The following is a 15,018-nucleotide window of genomic DNA, read 5'->3' as shown; positions in this document are numbered from 1 at the left end:
AGGTGCCACCATGGTTTGGCTACTGGATGGTGTCTGTAATTTATCTGTGGAGAGGGTCTGGGTTTGGGTCTGGTGTGGTTGGTTGGTGATGGCGTTCTGTGTGCCTCTGGATCTGGTGTCAGTTTTTGTGGGGAGGGCTAATTTCCAGATGTCTGGCAAGCGGGATGTGTCGTCACGCTTGTTCATGTTGTGAGGGTGTTTCTCTATCTCGATGGCTTCCATGATTATTCTCTTGTGGTGATGTTCCATGTTAAAGAGCAATTTGGAATCTGCAAAATTAATTTCGTGTCCTGTTTCTTTCATGTGTTGGAAAAGAGAGGAAGTTTTTTCTTCTTTTTTGACGGCATTCTTGTGTTCTGCGATACGTGCATTTATTCGTCTGTTTGTTTGTCCAATGTACGTGGCTGGGCAGACTTTGCAGGGTATTTCATAGACCCCTTGGTTTTCCAACTGGATTTTATCCTTGGGGTTTCTGAGGATATTGGCTATTTTTTGGTTGGTGCAAAAGGCTGTTTTGATATTGTGTTTATGGAGGATTTTGCTAATTTTATCTGTAGTGCCCTTGATATAAGGAAGGAGGGCCATGCCATTGTTTTCTTCTGTGTCTTGGTTTTTGGGGGGTGTTTCAAAAACCAAGACACAGAAGAAAACAATGGCATGGCCCTCCTTCCTTATATCAAGGGCACTACAGATAAAATTAGCAAAATCCTCCATAAACACAATATCAAAACAGCCTTTTGCACCAACCAAAAAATAGCCAATATCCTCAGAAACCCCAAGGATAAAATCCAGTTGGAAAACCAAGGGGTCTATGAAATACCCTGCAAAGTCTGCCCAGCCACGTACATTGGACAAACAAACAGACGAATAAATGCACGTATCGCAGAACACAAGAATGCCGTCAAAAAAGAAGAAAAAACTTCCTCTCTTTTCCAACACATGAAAGAAACAGGACACGAAATTAATTTTGCAGATTCCAAATTGCTCTTTAACATGGAACATCACCACAAGAGAATAATCATGGAAGCCATCGAGATAGAGAAACACCCTCACAACATGAACAAGCGTGACGACACATCCCGCTTGCCAGACATCTGGAAATTAGCCCTCCCCACAAAAACTGACACCAGATCCAGAGGCACACAGAACGCCATCACCAACCAACCACACCAGACCCAAACCCAGACCCTCTCCACAGATAAATTACAGACACCATCCAGTAGCCAAACCATGGTGGCACCTCCGGATGCTGCACCCCCCTGCAATCCCTACACAGATCTGGCTGACACAGACCACAAAACCACAGCTCGCCCCTATACACGAAGCCAAGCCAGAGCACAACTAAGTGCAGTACAGCCATCTTCTCAGAAAAACTCTTCACAAAGTTCAAGAGGTCAAGACACAAAGACTTTAGCAACTAATCCACACCTAATGACCCACCTAAGTGGTACTCAGGATATCACTCAAGAAATCACTCAAGATATCCCTCAAGTAATTAAGGAACAAAAGAAGAAAAGGCACACTAGCCTGGGAACTTCCTCTCTGCCCAGAACATTGGAGGCTATACACCACACCCCCTCAACAGTATTTATAGGAACTCAAACACTGAGATCCTGCTCTGTTCCAGTAACAAGAAGCCGAAAGCACCAGCCTGAAGATGACGAGTGAGACCTCGTCGAAACGTCGCCTAGACACCCCAACTTTTACACGGGAAGACACCCGAGGACACCAAAACCTGCATATATATATATATATATATATATATATGCTTTCGTAGATTTTCACGGGTACAGGAATGCAGGTTTATATATATATATATATATATGATGCTAGCCTGTTCATACATTTCTTCAAAAGAAATTTAAAACATGTGACATTTTCTTGCTAGGTTTGTGGAGGTAGAGAGTTCTTTCCCCACCAATATTGATCCTTTTTGTAGAGCCAGTAATATATTGGGCACTGGGCAGAACACGGAGAGGACACAGTCCCAGACCAGAATGCTTGCTATTTACAAGGAAGGTCGGCGGTTCAAATCCCTGTGATGGGGTGAGCTCCCATTGCTCGGTCCCTGCTCCTGCCAACCTAGCAGTTCGAAAGCATGTCAAAGTGCAAGTAGATAAATAGGTACTGCTCTGGTGGGAAGGTAAACAGCATTTTCCATGCGCTGCTCTGGTTCGCCAGAAGTGGCTTAGTCATGCTGGCCACACGACCTGGAAGCTGTACGCCACCTCCCTCAGCCAATAAACGAGATGAGCGCCGCAACCACAGAATCGTCTGCGACTGGACCTAACGGTCAGGGGTCCCTTTACCTAAACTAGTCAAGGCTGAGATGAGAGGGGAAAACCCATGGATTAGGGGCACAATAGGTGAGGTGAGGCTAAATTGGCTAAGGAAGATATCTTTTTTTAAAAAAAACAACAACAACCAAAGGTTTATGTCCTTCCTAAAGGACACATAAGGAGACAAAGATGACACTAGAGGAGTGTGAGTTGGGGTGGCCACTTTTGCAGTTTATGTCCTTCCTAAAGGACACATAAGGAGACAAAGATGACACTAGAGGAGTGTGAGTTGGGGTGGCCACTTTTGCGTGCATCAACAGAAAAAAGAGGGAATGAGTCATGGAAAAGAGGGTACAGATTTGCATGCAATTCACATGTGCTAATTTAAATAGAAATTCAAGACATCTCCCCACAGTGGGAAAGACTGTGACTGGGTGACCTTTGTGCTTGCCTGTTCAGCCTGCTGTCCATGTACTAACTGTCCCAAGTGATGGTTCTCTATCTTTAATCTGTACTTAGAATGTAAAGTAGAACCAAACCCTAGTTTAGTCCATCACAGAAAAAAGAAATGAAAGAAGGCTTAAGGCGTAGAAGACTGTGTTATCATCCCCAGTTCCTGCTGTTGTGAATAGCATCTGTGCTTATCTTCTGCGTATTTGAGCTTTGCATAAACTGACACAGCCAGTACTTGGACATTTCAAGGCCTTTTGAGCTCACTGTTTGCAATTCTCTGTGCATATAAATCTCCCAGCTGATGATACACTTTATCCATGAAATGTCTACCAACACTTGTCCCATAAATTTATTATTTGTCTTGCACAGCAGCCAAATCAGGCTCATTTGCTAGGTGGGAAACAGTGGGAATATATATAATCAAAGACTTCCACACTAATCAAAAGCCCCTTACAGCTCCAGAAATAAATTTTATATTGGGAGATATACCATGTGGCTGCTTAGAGATACACCAGTTCATATGTTTTCTAAATCAGCACTACAGAGTTTAAATGGTTTTGAGCAGGGACTCAACTCAACCAACCTAGCTATATAAAATCCTCACATGACTGGCTACCCTTTTTCTCACTTCACTAATACCAAAGTGGGGAAAATATTTTGGAAAAGAATTAGAGGAACAACTCTAGGAACTGTGGGAATGTTAAAGATAGTAGGAAAGGATATATTGAATAAGTATTATCCTTCCTTCACTCAGGCTAGCAAGTGATGTTGCAGAGCAGATTCACATGCAGGGGGAGGAAGCTCCAGACCAGTGGAACAGGAAGTTACACTGACTGGCTGTCCCCCTGCCTGTGCCCACTCTAGGGAAATAAGGAATGTTGCATTTGACTGTACCAATGGATTACATCCCACAGGAACAAATTTGGAACAAACTACCATTCTGATCCATCTCAACTGAGCTCGAGAAAACACTTTCTTGGAATGTCCAAAACAACAACCATCAGCTGCCATTTTACTTTCTTTCTTGTACAACTACTAAGGAATGCAACTACTAAGCAACACAACTACTCTGTATTCCTTGTATGTTTCATTACTTGAAATTAAACATCTATTTATAGGCAGCCTCCCCACGTTCCTGTGCTTACAGGGAAAGCTAGCTAATGATGCCCTGCATTTTTTAGGCACCTAGGAAGGCTGCAGAGTGCAGACCATGAGATATTATTTGAGAACTAAAAGAATGAACGTTCACAAACACCCCGGGCCATATTTAAAGCAAGGTGAATGCAAAAAACAAACAAAAATCCCATCCTGCACCCCACTTATGAGGAACAAAATTTGATTTCTCCTTTCCTAATTTTTCAAATGCAGTTTCTTTTATGATGGAGAATGGTAAATAAATAAGTGACTGTGCAAGAGGGATGTTTTTGCATAGCACTACCTGATACCATCAGTCTCTCTTGAGAATAGGAGAAAGAACAATGAGCTTTTAAGAGAAAATGTATGGAAACTGATGTGATTCCAGACAACTACCGATAAGTGTATCTTTGATAAACAAGAAGCTGGTGGGGGGCTCCACAGATTTCCTTTTATGCTCAATCTGATGGAGAGAGAGAGCAAATGTTACAAAGCTACAGGCAGGATTTTGTTAAACTGTCTGTAAACACAATTTCCGTGAGCAACACAGCAACAGTTCTCCATCTGGAAAACATCACAGTTGCTGAGATATTACTGTATGTGTGCTGCAGTGCTTGGACTCTGAAAACATTTCTTGTTTGCCTGGATGGAGAGTTTTGTTTGCGAGTGGGTGTAGAGACTTGGGCCCAGATTCAACGTTCTCTGACCACCAACACAAGGGCTGTTGTACTAGTGTAAAGGTGAGAATTATGGTTAAGCAATCAAAATCCAATGTAACCATTGCACTAGTGGAAGCTTGTTTTGCAGCAGAGCTACAGCAAATTGCTGCATACCCTCCAACGTTTCTCCAATGAAATAAGGACACCTTATTCCATAGTATTATTATTATTATTGTTATTTATACTCTGCCGATCTGACTGGGTTGTCCCACTCTGGGTGGTTTCCAACATATATAAAAATGTAATAAAACATTAAAAAAAACTTCCCTATACAGGGCTGCCTTCAGACGTCTTCTAAATGTTGTATAGTTACTTAACTCCTTGGCTTGGGGGTCACATAATTCCATACCCTCCAATGAAAATAGGGGCATCCTAAGGAAAAGTGGGACATTCTATGATTAAATCAGAAACCAGGATGGCTTTTGCTAATCTGGAAAATAGGAACACTTGGAGGGTCTGTTGTTGTACAACCAGGCACACAAATCATGCTATTTTCCTGCACCTGCTTTTGTTCAGGAGCCATTCTGTCTGCACAGACTGTAATTTAGCACTGTTGAATTCTTAGATCTGTGCAATTCCTAGATCTGTGCAAGTCCTCTGCATTTGGTTTGTGGCCTGATTTGGTGATCCTGATTGGGTCCATATCTGGGCTAGCCCAATCTGGACTCTCCAAACCAAAATGGGAGACTTGCACAGCTATAATGCTTAGTTAGGTTTTCAAACCCCAAGTGGCTCCAGGTTAAAAGAGGGAGCAGGAAACTTCCTTAAGATTTTCAGAACCAAGCCACTTATAGGTGGAAGATTTAGCATCCCCAACCCCTCCACTCCCCAACCCTTGAGTCTGCTACTGAGGCTGAGTATATTCTCCCATTTACTCTGCATCCAATATACTCCCACTGCTGGTTTGGCTAGTGATGTCATCCACAATCCATATCTTTCCTTGTATCTGATCTGTCACGTATTATGAAATGTTGCAGTTTGACACATTTCCCCCTGAAACAGGTTTGATCTGAATTGAGAAAAAGAACAACCTGCCCTCATATCAAGCCAGTAATGTGTGTATCGGATGCACCTACTTACTTAGCCCCTGAGAGGTACTAATGACATACTAATTATTCCTTTCCTGTGCCAAGATTAAGCAAACCCTAGGACTCTCCATATTGATTTCCCTAATCACATGAGTTTTTTATATATAAGGCTGGCCCTGAGGAGATGGAGTACAGTCTGAGATATCAGTGAATGTGCTTTTCTTCTGAGCAGAGCTAAATCAATGAAGGTTACTTGACATCACTTAAGACATTCCTCTCTCCATGCTGAAACTTTACCAATATTCTGTGAAAGTACATGGGAAGCGTGTTGATTACCACTTGAATAATCTTCAGTGGAGCTGAATTTGACTGAAATCTTGTTGGCATCTGTCTGTCTTGAAAGACAACGGAAGAGTACACCATCAGGGATAAAGTCAAAAGTCAAATAGCATAGTTCCATTGGCTTCAACAGGGCTTCATTTTGACTTGACATGCATTAAATTGGACTACATTTGAAAAGAGTGCTAGGAAAGCTTTCCCCCCCCCCCTTTTGGAATACTGTTCAGACATTGAATCATGCTAAAGAATGGCTTACCAATTACAACTAATTCTTCCTCCTCCTTCTTTTGCCTTTGTGATTAATCAAAATTTGGGATAGATTTAGAGGCTGCATCCCTATAAACATAATCCACTTTATTCTGTTTTGAACTGTCACCCTGCCCTGCAGAAGGGCCCCCTGGAGTTTAAGAAGCTAAACCACCTCTATAAAAGGTTTCATTTTGGTGTACTCTCTGTGTGTCATTTTCTGTGATTGGAAAAATGGTAACTTGCTATTCCAAAACACTGCAGACAGAAAGCGGCTCCCTGAGAGAGTACTTGCTTTGCGCAGTGTGATTTCATTTGACAGGCCATCAGATTATCATGGTGTTGCTTGTGATGCAAAAGAGGATTTGGATCAAGGTTGCTTTTTCTTTTGTGTACTAACATGAACAACCAAGAGAAGTGGAGAAGTTTATACACAGACGTTTAAATAAAATATATGCAGCCAATGGCTGTTTATCAGCTGAACTTAAGCAATAAGCATGCTTAGGTTTTCAGTCTTAGATTTTATTCCAGAGACAGAAAAATAATGATTTCACCGTGATTTTTTTATGTGAAGCAAGAATGATGCTTTAAACTAGGGATGAGGAAACAGTGGCCCTTTAGATATTGTTAGGTTCCAACTCCTGTCAGCCCCAGCCAGCATGCCAATAATAAGGGGTGATAGGAATTGGAGTTTAGAAACATCCAGAAGGCCATATGTTCCTCAGTCCTGCTATAATGACAGAGCTATGGTATAAACAAATTTCACAGAGAAGCAATTCCCCAAGGTATAGATACATCAATATTCATAATGTAAATGGCTTTTCACAAAGCAAAACAGATTGTCAAAGGCTGTGTGGTCACATCTGATTTAATCAGACTACATTCTTTATGAGTAGCTGTTGATAATGTTTTCTTCACCATTGTTGGTTAGTGATTGTATTTTTTAGTGTCAGCTCTTCTCCTGATAACTGTTGCTCTTTATTGTTAACTAAACTGTGGGACAAGAATGAAAGTGGCTTTGCAATTATGAAACAGAATGTTTTTCCTCCATGGCCATTATAAAGAACACCTTTGTATTCTTCCTCTAGAGAATAACTTGACGCTGCCTCAAAGAAGTAAAATAAACATTACTAAAACTGAGTCAATTTCTGGGTTTCTTTCTTTTCTTTTAACCTCAAAGCCAAACAATATGTGATGCTAAGTGTAAATAATTTCCACATATGGAATGCTGAGAGGATGAGCTATTAGGATTGGGACTGTGAGATGGCAGAAGGATGAATTTACCTTTCTGTCACACACTGTGATCCTGATAAAAATGGTCCCTTCTAAGTTGCAATTTCACTCAGGCTTCGGACATCTGCTCAGACCCCAAAGCATTGCAAGGGATCACCCCTCCATTTCAACTAATATCTTGTGACCTGGTGCTCTGAGCATCATCAGGTAGCTGCCATTATCACTCTCCCTAATGCTCCCAATGTAGTATCACTATGAAGCATGGTGGAAAATAAAAATATCAAGCCCAGCCACTCAATACTTATTTCTTCCTGAAGACTGAATATTGTGGTTTAGTGAATTCGTTTACTTTAGACAGGGTTGTCATACGTCCGGAATTCCCTGGACATAGATGGAATATGGCAGTCTGAAACAGGGTTCGTACAGAAATTGCTGAAATGTCAACAACTCCCAGCATCCTTAACAAACTACAGCTCCCAGAATTCTTCAGAGGAAGCCACAGCTGTTTAGAGTGATATCATGGTGTTTTAAATGTATGGTGTGGATGTAGCCCAAGTGTCATAGGTGTTTATGAGGAACCACATCTTCACCAGGGACCAACTCTAATGAAAGATGCTCATTAACACCTTATAAGCAGAAGGAAGCTGGCTCAGTCACATCAATATTGGCAACTACATTTATCTTTTCTTGTCTGCAATGGTACCTAAAGACCATGGTGATATAAAACTGGTGTTATAAAAATATGTCAGAGCATTAGCCAGATTCAAATCAGTCTCTGAATTGTGAATGAATGTCATCAACTCTAATGATATTAACAAGAACATAATTTCTTTCATTATTCACTATAAGCTAGGGGGTTCCTTTTAATTGCTTTCTTTGCACTCTAGATCAAGGGCTCTTCACTGCCAGTCAGTTTTATGATTAACTGCCACACCTCCAAACAGCCCTTCAGCTTTCTGCTCATGTAGTCATGCAAAAGGAAATACTTTATGGGATTCCAAGGTGGTGTTGGAAGTATGGGATTAAGTCCCTACTTTATGGGGATCATAGACATTTGGGTGGAGTGTCTATTGGGATAGGTGTATGTTGCTCTTATTAAGTCTAGCCAACTTGACAGTTTGTTCATCCCACAGGAAAGAGGAAGAGGAAATTAATTACCACTTATTTGGTTAGTTCTTGGTGTTTGTTCCATCCAGCCTAAACACTAAGAGAAGGTAGTGGCGTAGCGTGGGGGGTGCGGGGGGGGGGGCGGCCGCACCGGGTGCAACATCTGGGGGTTAGGGTTAGGGGGCGCAAATCCATGGGTTAGGGGGTGCAAATTACTTGCCTTGCCCCGGGTGCTGACAACCCACGCTACGCCACTGAGAGTAGGCAAAGGCATGTTAGATGGGGATTGCTGGTCCCCAAGGCTTGCCATCCTATACTCACCTGGGAGTAAGACCCGTTGATGTGAGTGAGCATTACTTTTAAAATGTCAATTTCACTGTAAATAAGTCACATGTCATTTATTCTTATTATTTATTTCTATTTAATTTAATTCCTTGTGCCATTGTTCTCAGAGTAGGAGAATATCTCCTGAACCTAGATATTATACCTCTTAAGTAACTATGCGCCCCCAATGTTATTTTATCTGATGCTCTTTCCATTGTGCTATTTGCATATTATTTTTTATTCACATTTTTATTGTAAGCTATCTCTTGAGGATTTGCCTTAAAATGTGGGGTAGAAATAAGCTGAATAAATCCATTTGATGGCAACACTTCATGCACTCAGTGAAGTGGTATACTGCTGCTGATTTAAATTAATTATCTGCCCTTCATCATAAGGCAGATTACAACCATTTAAAATGCAATATTAAATCGGTCTACAAAACCACACATTCACAATAATTGGGTACACAGAAACATACAAGCTGTTATAGGTTTTATAGCCTTCTAGGTGCTGCAAGATTTCTTTTTTTGCTGCAACAGACTGCAATTTTTAAAGAAACTGAATGTATTTTCTCTTACACACCTGGAAATATGGATGGATTAATCTCCCTGGGGAGAGCATTCCACAAACAGGCAGCCACCACAGAAAAGGCCTGTTCTTGTTTTCGTATATGAATTTTTGCACACATTTTTTGGTTGAAGAACTTTATTTCAAGAGTCAGAAAATGCAAATTGAGTGTGCTTTCCCACCAGGTGTGTGTGTGGGGGGGGGGGGGAGGAGATCCAGTTTCTTGCTACATCCTTTCCCCACCCATAACTGCCACTGTACAAGGAGAGTTCCACTCTTGTTGCCCCACTGCATGTAGAGAGCTGCATTGATTTGCAGGCTTGGGCACCCAAATTTTCATGTGCAAGGGACTGACTGCATCAACTCTTCACAACTTCTTTTCTATTTACATAAATAAGAAACTGTACAACGCCTAGAAAGTCAGTACTCATATCTTGTACTAATCACATCAGCTTAAGAAGATACCAGAACATGTATCTATTTGAAAAAATATCCTTGTTGGCATATATCAAGGGTATGAGAAAAAGTCTCTTCTATGCCAGACCAAGCCCTTTTTGATATTCAGTACCTGTTGAAATGGAAGCAGGAGGATGGTGCTTTTCCACACATGGAATGCTAATAGTGCTTTAATCAAGCATCACATGCTTGGCCATGCAGCTCCTGGACTAGTCTGTAGGATTTATTAGCACCCATTTCATATTAATTCTAAGTCTCCAGTCACTCAGCTGCTTTTCTGTGTTCCCTGATATGGCTCTCTCTCTCTGTGTGTGTAAAGTGCCCTTGCCAAAATGATGATGAAGGCAAATCTCAGAATGGGGATAGTTTGGAAATGAACTTGCCGGGTTCAATTTTTTTTTTGACCATTATGTACCAGACCTAAGTCTCCTTTGCTTCAAAGTCCAGAGCTGACTCAAAATGGGCCTACTGACCCAAAGGCCTGTCCTGCTAGCCTTCTCTCCTTCTATTCCACCCCCCCAATAATATTTATTGAGTTTCATAGAAACACAAAAAATAAAAAAACAATAATAAAAGAAAAGAAAAAGAGATAACATATTACAAACCTCTCAGATACTACCCACAAATAACACCACATACACAAATACAATAAGACTTAATTAATCAGTTAAACTCCAACTTCATAAACATATTACTTGACTTCCTCAAATCTCTTGCATCTGAATTTCTTTGTAATTGGATATAGCAGTTTCCAATATCATTATTCCCTTAAAAAACAATATTCAGGTTATAATCAAATTTTCTAACTTTTCTTATCATTCTATTTCTCATTTATTTATTTAATCCTAATTTAATCCTAGGCCTAATTGGTTCTTTCAAGTAATTACAAATCTTTAATATTAGAATATTTATTCAAATAGTCTTTAAATTTCTTCTGCTCTTCTTCTAAAGCAGGTTTGCTCTTACAGTGAGAGGTACAAGTGGCAGGTAGTGCAAGAATCCTGAGACATCAGTTCTGCTGGCCATGCTTAGGACCTTTATTTCCTACCAAAGTTCATGGGAGTTGAATTGGGAGGCATTGGAATCAACAGCACCCAAGAACCCCAGCAGCAAGGGACACTTCTGAGCAAACATGTTCAGGTATTCAGTCCAAGCCTTACTAAGCTCCATTTGTTGACAGTCAGGCTTCCTTGCCCCTATCTCTCCCCAACTTTGCAAGGGTATGCTTGCTTTCGAAGGACGAGAGTGGCGGGGAAGGTTGGGTTCAGAGAACCCTTGGAAAGAACCTGAGTCTTATGGAGTTCTCTGAAAAATCTTGCAGGAAATAAGGTCATCCTAGGGCAAGTCCAGAAGTGCTTTTCCATGCCAGTTAGCAAGGCATCACAAATCAGATCAGGGCCTCCCTCGGCTTCTGAGCTTTTAATCAAAGATAATTATTTCCCCAGGGCATTCCAATCACAGCAGTCATGGGGAGTGATGGACATTTTTCAAGTGGATCTATGCCTTCCCCTGTGCAAGTCAATGGAGAAATCTCAATTGTATCCCTGAAAATTTGTAGGGGCTGAAACCTTTCCTCATCACTAACTCGGGATAAGAGGCTCTTTGCTAGGACAGTGACATTTTCTCCATCCTGGTCTTTCCTGGGCATTTATGTGACTGCCCTTCCTCCAACAATTCCTATTGTACATACTCCCAAATGGTAAGTTCAGCCCTTGCAAGAAAACTAATGCAGCTGTCATTCTGAAATTGGTCGTTTCATCCCATCAGTAGGGGTGACTATGCCTGAAAATCTAAATACTGCTTTAGTAAGGAAATAAAGATGAATGCTCAAACAATATGTCATCTGGAAAAGACCCTTGAAGAACTGGGTGCTATTTCTTTTCTTTTTTTAAAAAAAAATACCATTACATTCTCCCCCTCCTCAATTTCTTGCTTTACTGACTTTACCGAGTCCCAGTTTTCCCAAATGGAAAAGGTCTTTGTACAATGACTACATGTGGAGTAATAAGCCTCTCTTGCATGCATAGCCCTTTTCAGTAGTCAAATTGATGATTTTTGTATCAGAAGATGCAATGTAAATAAGATATGCAGCAGCTTGCAGAATAAAGCTAACAATAGCTATGTGAGTAAATTTTCCATGTGGGCTATCATCTTTGGCTCTTAAATTAAAGTTTGGACAGATTTATAAGGATAGAGTTTACTGACATCACCACCACCCCTTACTGCTGTAGAAAAACACTGCTCTAAACAGGATGTTCAACCAGTTCTGGTTTTAGTAGTGCTTAAGCATACTCAAATGACTGCTGTGGTCAGGAATGCAGGCATCTTTAATTGACATTGGATTGCAAATGTTTTGTTGCTGGGATTCAGGAGAAGTTCCCTTGTTTCATTGTGGTTGCTGTGCAAACTTGAAATGGAAGATAGTATTAAAAGAAAGAAAGAATACAAGGTGAAACGGCTGCTCTGGAGATTGTGAGCACTGGGGTAACGTCATCTTTATTCAGTACTCATGATTGCCACAGGTGCATTATATAATTTTGCAAAAAGAAAAAGAAAATATTCCAACGACTGCAGGCCAAAGGAAGCAAATCAGGATGAAGAAAACTGCACAAAGAAAAAGGAAAGTGTGGTATTCCAAATAGGAATGGTCACAGATGAACAGGCTGTGATATTGGACCAGTTTGAACATGTATGCTCATGAAGTGATTCTCATGGTCAAATCAACACTGGACCATACACTACATGTTCATCGGAGTCAGTTCACACATTCAGCTGCAAGACATCAAGGATTGAGTAGCCAGGTCAAGGCACCCTCTGGATGCTGCTAGAACACAACTCCCACCATCCCTGATCCACTGGTCATGCTAGCTGGGCTGGATGGGAGATATAGTTCAACATCATATGGGGGATTCCACATTGGCTTTCCCTGAGTTAAGTGGCATGTCTTTTGGGCAACTGCACAACCCATGTTTTGATTGCTCCCCTCCTTGGCCACTTCCATCTGATCTTACCTGCATTGGCTTATGCACAGGTCCCTTTGGAGTGAAACATCCCTATGTGAATGTCTGGTTGCATCAGAGGCATGTCACACTCCTGCTTCCCACCACACATAAAGGAGAATTCAGGCCCAATATGAGGCAAAAATACAATGACTTATTGGAATAGAAAACAAAATTATTGTATAAAAGCTTCAAATTTTTTCCTCCCCATCTTGGCTCATGAGAATTAAAAGCATGAGAATCAATTCAAGTTTTCCTAACGTTACATAGAATAGCAACAAGGATTGCATCCAATAAGTACATTTCCCTGTCGTCTGAGACAGCACTTCTCCCAAGGGACATAAAATCCCAACTTAATTTGCTGATGCAGTTTCATTAACATCAGAATGATTCACAAATCCAAAATCAATATACATATGTTAGTGGAACCTGCCTATTCTGTGAAGCAATTTCTTCCACTAATCTGCTCATAAACACCGGGGATTTGACTCGGTCATTACTGTTCACCTAAGTGTGAAACAGCTCTGCTGGGATATGTGAAATGATCTGTACCATTGTATGCTTCTTTCTGTAAAATGATATCATTACTCTGGATTTACGTTGACATAACTGAAAGTAACTCACGGCCCTCTTTCTATTGTATTTGTCCCTTTCCCCTCCATATTAACACACATTTGCTTTGCTAAATCAAGCAGCTCATGGAAGTATACAGAGTTCTATAGACAGGGCTCAGAATGCGATCTTTGTATCATGAAGTGTATCTGTATAGAATGGTAAGAAGAAGCTTTTATGAATAAAACAAAGGCAATTAAAGCTGATACAACAGGGGGATATGGAATGAACAGATACTGTGATAGAAGTATTATAATCTTGTCTGTTTGATGGATGTGTAGCTAAATGGACTAGACATGCTTAGGTTTTATTATTGCCCAGTTTCTTTAAAGTCAATGAGAGTGTCATTTCTTTGGTCATAAGCAGTGACCTTTATAACTCTGCCAAGTGCTGGAGATAGAGGTTTTTAGTATATGAACCTCTGCCGCAGGAGTAGTTACCATCCTTGAGCCATGGATAGATCAAGGCCAGAGCGAATTATAGCATTCTGCCCAATTCTGGGGTTTTTGTGTGTGATGATACACAGGCTCCCATTAATGCCTTAGGAACATAGGAACACAGGAAGCTGCTCTATACTGAGTCTGACCACTAGGCCATGTAGTTCAGTATTGTCTACAGCAGTGTTTCCCAACCTTGTGCCTCCAGATGTTTTTGGCCTACAACTCCCATCATCCCTAGCTAGCAAGACCAGTGGTCAGGGATGATGGGAATTGTAGTTCAAAAACAGCTGGAGGCACAAGGTTGGGAAACACTGGTCTACGGTATTTGTCAGTAATTTCATACGTCTAGTGGAGGGCACTGGAAACTAAGGTTGTGGGGTGAAATGACAAAGCTTCTAAAAATGTGCAAGCAATTACACACACCACTTGACCACCTCTTGATTATATTAAGGAATGAAAAAGCAAGCGAATGCTGCCCCCCCCACAAAAAACCATTTGGCAGAAATTTGGTAGGCTTAATCCACTCTGAAGAGACTCCTGTGCCTGCAAATTTTAAACAATTTGGCCAAAAAGGGGGAAAGTTGGAGCTATTTCTAGATTTCACTTTGTAGTGAATTGGGCAACACAGAGCTTCATTTTATATAGAATGGCTCAGGAACAGAATAGCAGATCAAAGTGGAGAATGTGGGAGGGGGGTTATTGGTTTGTTTTTCTTCTTGTTTTTATCATGTATTTTGTGTTCTAATTTTGTATTTTTTTTGTTGTGAACCATCCTGTAATCTTCAGATGAAGGACAGTATATAAAATAATAAATAAATAGGATTTTGTTTATTTAAAAAATTGCTCCTCACATACAGATATAAGGTGCCATACGTACCCCTACATCTGCATTACTGAGAGACAAAGGGAGTAAGCTAAAAGGCATGTACTCTTCTTTGCTGTGGGTAAAGCTTTACTGAACTGTGTAGCAATATCTATTTGCCAGAATTCACAAAATGCTCATTTTCTTCTGTCTGAAAGAATTTTGTGCAGTATAGAAATTTTTGGACTCCAAGCCACTAACAGCAATGAATTCAATTAAA

This window comes from Podarcis melisellensis (genome assembly GCF_964234715.1).
Source record: "Podarcis melisellensis genome assembly, chromosome: 5".
NCBI classification, from domain to species: Eukaryota; Metazoa; Chordata; class Lepidosauria; order Squamata; family Lacertidae; genus Podarcis; species Podarcis melisellensis.
The sequence above is the reverse complement of the archived record's forward strand: the minus strand, read 5'-3'. Positions refer to the sequence as shown.